The sequence below is a fragment of the Microtus ochrogaster genome, chromosome 7, assembly GCF_000317375.1.
Source record: "Microtus ochrogaster isolate Prairie Vole_2 chromosome 7, MicOch1.0, whole genome shotgun sequence".
Taxonomy (NCBI): domain Eukaryota; kingdom Metazoa; phylum Chordata; class Mammalia; order Rodentia; family Cricetidae; genus Microtus; species Microtus ochrogaster.
The window spans coordinates 49,229,970-49,238,436 of record NC_022014.1 but is presented as its reverse complement, the minus strand read 5'-3'; the positions used below and the strand labels follow the sequence as shown (position 1 = coordinate 49,238,436).

The 8,467-nt window shown below is 42.1% G+C and overlaps 1 pseudogene; it reads left to right on the top strand.

The window, feature by feature from the left end:
- The first annotated feature begins 5,537 nt into the window (after window positions 1-5,537).
- Window positions 5,538-6,472, top strand: LOC101984453 (annotated as a pseudogene).
- Window positions 6,473-8,467: the final 1,995 nt, after the last annotated feature.

Sequence of the window (8,467 nt, the reverse complement as noted above, 5' to 3'; positions counted from 1 at the left end):
CCAGTAAGCAACATTACTCTATGGCCTCTGCTTCAGTTCCTGCCTCCAGGTTCCTGCCCTGAATTCTCTGAATGATAGACTAAACTATAAAATCAAGTAAACCCTTTCCTCCCCAACCTGACCTTTATCACATAAATAGAAAGCAAAGCAGAATATTAATAGAGGGCATAAAGGGATACATGTAATCAGGAAACAGAAAGTTGAACAACTAGAGAAAAAAGTGAACCAGCTAGGGGTAAATGGGGATTGAAAATGGGCAATGGGGACTGGAGAGATGGCTCAGATGTTAAGAGCATTGGCTGCTCTTCCAGAGGTACTGGGTTGAATTCCCAGCGACCACATGGTGGCTCACAACCATCTGTAATGAGATCTGGTGCTCTCTTTTGTCATGCAAGTATACATGCAAGCAGAACACTGTGGACTTAATAAATAAATCATTTTAAAAAAGAAGAAGAAAATAGGCAATGGGAAAGGATAAAAATAAAAGCAAAGTATAATATAGATATATGAATGTCTAATGATGAAAACTATTAGTTTATATTCTAATCTTAAAAATTAATAAATATGAATGAAATTCAAAAGCAAAAGAAGAGAGGAAGGAACTGAATGCATCCTAATTCTCATAAAGGAAAAGAAATAAATATCAGATGAACCAATGGACAACTATCTGGGCATCGTATGAAAACTCCAGAGAAGGAAGACAACCAAAGTTTGCTGAGAATGTCAGGCTTCAAGTGCAACGCAGAATTTGTCTGTCTGGCAAAGGGTTAGTAGGGGTCAAAGTAGGGACTAGAAGGAATCCCAGGCTGCAGAGTCACATGACCAAGTTAGAAGCTGTCCGGAGAACACACCGTAGGTCACTTCGGTTTGACAGAGCTGGGGGAATAGAGTACTGAGAGCTGCTAGGCAGATCTCGGAGAGCCAGTCAAGTTTATTGTAATTGCCACAGTGGGGCCTTAGGTCTCCAAGGTCATAAGCCACTTAAAAGCCATTGCTTTTGAAGAGTCTGAAGGACTGGGGATACAACTCAGTTCTATAGTATTTTCTTTAACATGCAGAAGCCCCTAGGTTCAAAGCCCATAAGGTATCACAATTCCCTGAGGGCAGAACTGATGTGTGCAGCTATAGTTTCAAGAGCAGGTTTGATAACACACGTTGCCTCTTGGTCTCAGAGCATCAGGGTGAGGAGCATACTCTCATCCTAGGTTAGGAGGAGCCTCGGTACTGTCCACTGCATATGCTATCATGACTTCTCAGGGAGAGCTGTGACCTGAGCCCTGTCCACTACAGAACTAAAGAAGTGAGTATCTCTCAGATATCACAAGGTACCACCAATCTCTAGTGGGCCTCAACTCTCCTTTGAAGCAAGTAGAACAGAGAAAGATAAAGGCAAGAGTTTTGTCCTTGAACTTCAGGTAAGTGGGGACTGGGTAAGATGCTCACAATCACACTTTAAAAAGAATCAGCACTAGACTTTGCTGTGTTGGGCTATTAGTTTGGGAGCAAAGAACATTAACGTAATGGAAAAATATTTTATCCCTCATGAACTCTTACATTCTCTGTCACCTAACCACTCTGCTTTGTTACACATCAGGTCTAGAAAATTCTTACCTGAATCTCTTTCTCTACAATTGCTTAACATTTTCAAAACATAAACAGTAAGGCTTCATAAAGTAAGTGCTATACACTTGCAGGCATCACTGAAGGCCAAAGAATAGAAGTATAGTCAGAGCTGCAGAAACAAGCCTAGAGTTTCTTGGAGGGGTACACACAGGAGTACCTGTCATAGATGGAGACCATGTTCCATGTGCCGTTCATAAAAAATAACAAACTCCTAAATTCACTCTTGAAAGCTTGACTAAACTGACTACAAACAGTCTGTGGTTTGGGGATGTATACTGAATATTTAGAGTAGAGAGTTCTTGGATGTTGGATTGAGAACCTTGCAGATTTCCTAAAAAGCCTGTGGAATGAAAGTGGGTAGTGTGCCATGTCCATCAAGGAAGGGATGGGAGCCAACCAGAGTGTAAGGGGTCTGTACAGATGAGCTGGTGGAGGATTGACAGGATAATCATTTGGTGCCTACTTGGTTTTGATAGTGACATTAATGTTCTAACACCAATAGTTTAGTCACATGTGATGGCCTAATGAGACAAAGTTAAAGCAGATGCAATACACACTCAAAGAAACCGATTAGGGACGATGAGTTAGAAGGATCTTGAATGTGGTTCCATTATAATCTGGCAAGATCATCAAAACAGTGGCCTGAGCTGAAGGATTTAGCTCTACACACTGTTAGAAATAAATTTAACATCCTTGTTGGCCAACATGTTTATTATTTATAAAGATCATTCATAGACACAGAGACACATACGGAGAGATAGATACAGATAAAAGCTGATCTTTATAATAAATAAAACCAAATATGGAAATCTTAAAAGGGTGTGCACCAAGGACATTAGAAGGAGGTCAACATTTAGCATGTTGTTAACATTTGAAAAGTAAAAATTAGGGCAGGGGGAGAGGTCACAAACCAGCTAACACAGCCTTCACCAAATAAAAAATATTTTTACAAATTCTGAAGGTCACTCAGAATGAATGTGAAGATCTGAGTGTCAGGAATATGACTCTCTTTCCAGGCAGTCTATTTTTAGAATCTTCATTTCTTTTTCAGGTTTTCTTCTTGGGCAGTCACCATCTTCCTTCCCGTAAATCTAACCCCCGGTCTGAGTATTAGCTTCAAGAAAACAAAGCAAGGTCCTCACCTCTAACCTAGGACAGGTGTCTGAGCAGATACCAGTTTGCATTGGTCTTTATGGATTCTCTTTTCCAATCTGAATCCTCATCAGGATGTTTACAGATGACTGATAGATTCTGTTGATCTCATTAGGATGTTTACAGATGACTGATCGATTCTGTTGATCCTCATCGAGATGTTTACAGATGGCTGATCGATTCTGTTGTCCTCTGAATCTATGTATGCAGTCAACGCTGTAATCCAAGTATAGAGCCAGGAACTTAGTATTCTGTGTTCTTTTTGACATGTGCAGACTCTTGGTGTCTCTCTATTTTTCATAATTTTCTAAATCTGCCAGTGCATGATGATGGCTGGAAATAAAATGCATGTCGTTAGGAGCCAGGGTGCCACTCTGGGCTGTTCATGCTTCCACTGAGATAAAAAGTTTCACTAACAGGGCCAGGCTTGGTGGCACGTACCTTTAATCTCAGCATTGGAAAATCAGAAGGAGGCAGATCTCCAAGTTTGAGACAAACTTGATCCACATGGCGTGTTCCAGGACAGTCAGGGGACACACAGTGAGACAGTTTCACTAACAAGGAAGATGAACTAGTCGGGCGGTTGTTTACCTTCACCTGAGGACTACGGAACCACGTGATGAATACACACACCATAAATTCTTTCCTCTGTGAACTGGAAGTGGACCGTTTGGAAGGAGTTGACCTGTATCCATTCTAGTGATCCCACACATAGAGATTTCAACCACATGCACTGGGCTCCCTCAAGGACTCCATGCTGATCAATTCCAGAAGCAGTGTGGTGGGGGTCAAAGCTCACCTGGGTTCTGAGACGAAGGGATAGAAATAATACAAGGGACATGCCAGAGGCCTAGTTATGATCCGTGCAAACAGAGAGATGCAATTGTGCTTCACTGATGAAAATATTTCCCAGGGAGATGTTCATTTCATGATTAACAAATATAGGTAAGGGTCAGGCCCTAGTACTGAGCAGAAGGAAGAGTAAAGAAAAGAATCTATACTATAAGGCCATAATTAGCAAAACGTGCTAGCCAGAGAAACTGGTTCCTAAGTAGCAGAGTCAAGGGCAGTGAAAGAACCGCAAGGTGAGTGGTGTCAAACACAGGGAGTCTCTGGTCTCAGTGTTCCAGGTAAGCAGTGAGGGTGGGGTTCTGCATACCAGACAGAGAAAGAAAACACCTTGATCTTGAGGTTGCATACTTTGGGTCTGTGTCTTTCACACCGTATTCCTGAATAAAAGACTAGGTCCCCGGGAAGCAGGACAATGTCTTTGTCCCACTAAGCAAGACTGGATAGATTTCAAAGCTGCCTGCCTCTCTAAGGACCCGTCCAACAGTACCACAGGACGCTGCTGCAGGCTCATTGAGTTCATCCTTCAGTGCTCTTCCGGGTCAGATGTTGTGCTAGACAGACAGTGAAGCTAGTTCTGCACAAGACAGGGCACCTACCTTATCCACCCAAAGTTAGTCGTGGAACTGTGTTTTGCCAGAGACGGATGCGCGGAGCATGCTGGAGTGGGGGAATAGGAAGATTCCCATAAAGAAGAAAATAGGGGCTAGAGACACAGAGGAAAGTCTGTGGGTGAAGAAACAAGGCAAAGGACTCGTTAAACAAATGTACTGGGAATCTAGTAGAGACATTGTATCTAGGTTATAATCTGTTAGATTGCAACAGTTGTTTCTCACTGTATCTAGGGTAACAGTTGAATGTATTAGCATTTGTTTAAGGTACCTAGACCTTGAAGAAATCATAGTAGAAAACAGTGATCGTTTTCTATGATTTATGGAGTTGTCTTTCTGAAGGGGTTTTCTATGTGTTTCATGACCTTGGTCACAAGATTATCTGGTTACATTTGTAGGTCTTGAATCATTGGGTACTGCAAACAGTACACAATAAAGACTAAGATTGCAGGCTGTGATAATTCCTTCAGAGAACATATAGTGTAGATTAAAGGGGCTTTGGTATGCGGAACTTGTACCCCAAGCAACCTTTGTGTATAATCAATAAATATTGATTCTTCTGGACGGTGGTTCGAGGTTCAGTTCACAGAAGCTTCCTGCTTCCAGAGAACCTAAAATCACATTCTAGAGTGACTTCCTCCTTTACCTGCCTGTGCAGCAGAGAACTCCTGACAAACCCTTGCAGTGAATGATGTTCAGGTCTCGTTGTAAACTGGAGAGGCCAATCCTCTGCGAGGAGTGTTGCCCTGTTTAACCTTGAGCTTAGCTATATGCACTTGGGAAGGCACTGCTGACATTGGCTGAGGCTCAGGTCATTACATCTTTATGTCTGTGTCTTCTAGTTTTTTAGTAAATAGTTCTCAGGGTTGCAGGTTTCTTCCCTGCTTCATTCTACGCTCGTCCAACTGATATTTTAAATCAAAGTTCAATTTTCTCTGTTTCGTATCTTCTATTACCTATTTTGATGACTATTGGCATTTAGTTTTATCAAGGTCAAATTATTTTGGATTATCATTCTAGCATACATATGTCTCATAATTAGAAGTCTAATCTTTTCTACAGTAAATATATTATTTTTATTATGTGATTTCAAAAATTATTAATAAAACTATAGAGCACGGATGCCTAAATTGTTGTGCCACGAACTGAGATATATTGTAGATTTGTTAATTCTTCCAAGACTATTCCTATATTCCTGAGATATTCATATGTACCATGCATGTTATTACAATATGAACTGCATCCATTCATGTTCTCTCTAGGGAGAATTGAGTTGTGTTCTCTTTGTGCAGGTGGGAGAGCATGGAAAGCCTGAACACCAGTTCAGAAGACGGCTTCCTGCTGCTGGGCTTCTCCGACTGGCCTCACCTAGAACCTGTCTTTTTTGTCTTCATCTCTGTTCTCTACTCTCTGACTCTCTTCGGCAACACCGTGATCATCATTCTGTCACGACTGGACGTTCGCCTACACACACCCATGTACTACTTTCTCTGCCACCTCTCCTTCCTGGACCTCTGCTACACCGCCAGCACTGTCCCCCAGCTGCTGGTCAACCTCTCTGGACTCGACAGGACCATCAGCTTTGCAAGGTGTGTGGCCCAGCTCTTCATAATGCTCTCACTGGGAGGAACCGAATGTGTGCTTTTGGTGGCAATGGCTATCGACCGCTATGCTGCCGTGTGTCGCCCACTCCACTACACAACCATTATGCATCCCCTTCTCTGCAGGGCATTGGTTATATTCTCCTGGGTGGGAGGACTCGTGAACTCTCTGATCCAGACAAGCCTCGTGATGGCCATGCCGCTCTGTGGACACCAGCTGAACCACTTCTTCTGCGAGCTGCCTGTTCTCCTCAAGTTGGCCTGTGAGGACACAGGAGGAACAGAGACCAACCTGTTTGTGGCCCGGGTCATTATCTTAGTCTGCCCATTAGTGCTAATTCTGGGCTCCTATGCCCACATTGCCAGGGCAGTGCTGAACATCAAGTCAATGGCTGGTCGCAGAAAGGCTTTTGGGACTTGTGCGTCTCACCTCATTGTGGTTACCCTGTTTTATGGCTCAGCCATCTCCACCTACCTCCAACCTGTGCACAGGTACTCTGAGAAGGATGGAAATTTTCTTGTCTTTTTTATACCATCATCACCCCCATGCTTAACTCTCTGATTTATACCCTGAGGAACAAGGATGTGAAGGGGGCTCTGTGGATGGTGTTAGGGAGAGGCACAGACTCCAGGTAGAAGGGAGGATGAGGAGTAATAAAATATGTGTAATAACATTCATATTCTGAAACACATTCTACGCTTGGACCAAGAGCCTTTAATCACTAGAAAATACCTTTGCCAAACTTCGTAGTCTCATCTCTTTTCTTGTCTGGAAGTTGGAAGTGGTGGCCTCATGAAAACCACTCTTGTGTTGTGTTTAGAGGCATCGTACAACGTGTTGAATCATATTTTAAATTTCCAAAGGATTGAGTTTTAGAATAAGATGAGTGATCCTTCTGGAGTGAATGGACATGGTGTCTAGGCACAGCTGCTAGTGAGAGAAGCTCAAATCAGAATAGCAACACTTTCCCAAATCTACATTCATGGTGTCATGCCGTGCAGATGGCTATATGCTGAGACACTGAACAAGAGTGCTCATATCTTCATAAAAGTGACCCTGGCCATGTCTGCTCTCATCTATGGCCATTTCTGCTGTCTTTTACGGTGGCTACTCTTCTGCAGAATATGTATCAATTAAGGAAAATATGAACAGAGGTACTCTATGAAGTATATCAAGATTCAGATGTGATCTGATTTTAATTACTTAGAAAAAAGACAGAAGCATTGGGGCAATGTGGAAAGAAGGGAGGAAGGCAACAGCATCTCACCATCAACTGCGCTGCTGTTGGGCTGCAGGGTGTGAAGCAGAAGGTGCTCTCTTCAGCTTCTGTATCTACAGCACTATTCATCACAGCGAAAATAAGGTGCAATCGGATGTCCATCAGTGATTGAGCGCACAGAGAAAATGTGGTGTATATATGCAATAAAATGTTAATTGATCATAAAAAGAATGAAGTCCTGGGGCTGGAGAGATGGCTCAGAGGTTAAGAGCATTGCCTGCTCTTCCAAAGGTCCTGAGTTCAATTCCCAGCAACCACATGGTGGCTTGCAACCATCTGTAATGGGGTCTGGTGCCCTCTTCTGGCCTTCAGCCATACACACAAGACAGAATATTGTATACATAATAAATAAGTAAATATTTTTAAAAAAAAGAATGAAGTCCTGATATGTTCAGCGATATGGTTAGAACTGGACGACATTACAGTAAGTGAAACAAGCAAGACAGAGACAGTCAGATACCAGGGCTTCTTAGTCACACAGTGACACTTACAAAGCTGACGTCATAGACTGGAGGCCTGTCAGGGTAAAGGTGAGATGAGAGAGGAACTACTTGACTGATCGGTAAAATGTCCTCGTATGGGTAAACACATTCTCATCTTCTATGTCCCAGAAATATGACTACATTTCAAACAATTCATTATATATTTCAAAATTATAGAAGAGTCTCAACACATAGAAAAAACAAAAATTTTGAGTCCATAGAAATGCAAATTACTCTGATTAGGTTATTACATATGGCATGCATGTTCCAATTATTATGCTATACCCTATAGTTGTTCACATCATCATATGTAAATTTAAAATAAGCGTAAAAGTAGAAATTATACATAAAAAGTGTTTCCATGTGAAAAGGAAGAAAACAGAGAAGAACCAAACATAAAAACAATATACCTGGAAAGATGATATAGGAAAAAAAACGTGATGAAATAGTGGCATGGTGGGAAGGAGAGAAGAAACAAGGAAAGAGGAAAGGAGAGAGAGAGAGAGAGAGAGAGAGAGAGAGAGAGAGAGAGAGAGAGAATATACTAGTGACAGTCATATGAAGTCCAATCAATTCTCAGCTAAAGGATTAGAAAAGAAAGGGTGGCTACCTAGAGTTTCCCAGGGTCATTTCACCCATGTATTTAGCAGTGATTTATTGCACAGGTGTGGATACTGGAGTACGAGCAAAAGGGTAGTTAGGATCTTTCAGTCTTCATTGGCTCACATTTGAAAAATCATTCATAGAACAAGTGATTGCTAAGACCTTCATAAGAGTTACAGAAGCCAGATGAAGGAGCACAGTGCCTGGGTTTAGTAGGGTGGGTGTTTGTGTGTGTGTGTGTGTGTGTGTGTGTGTGTGTGTGTGTG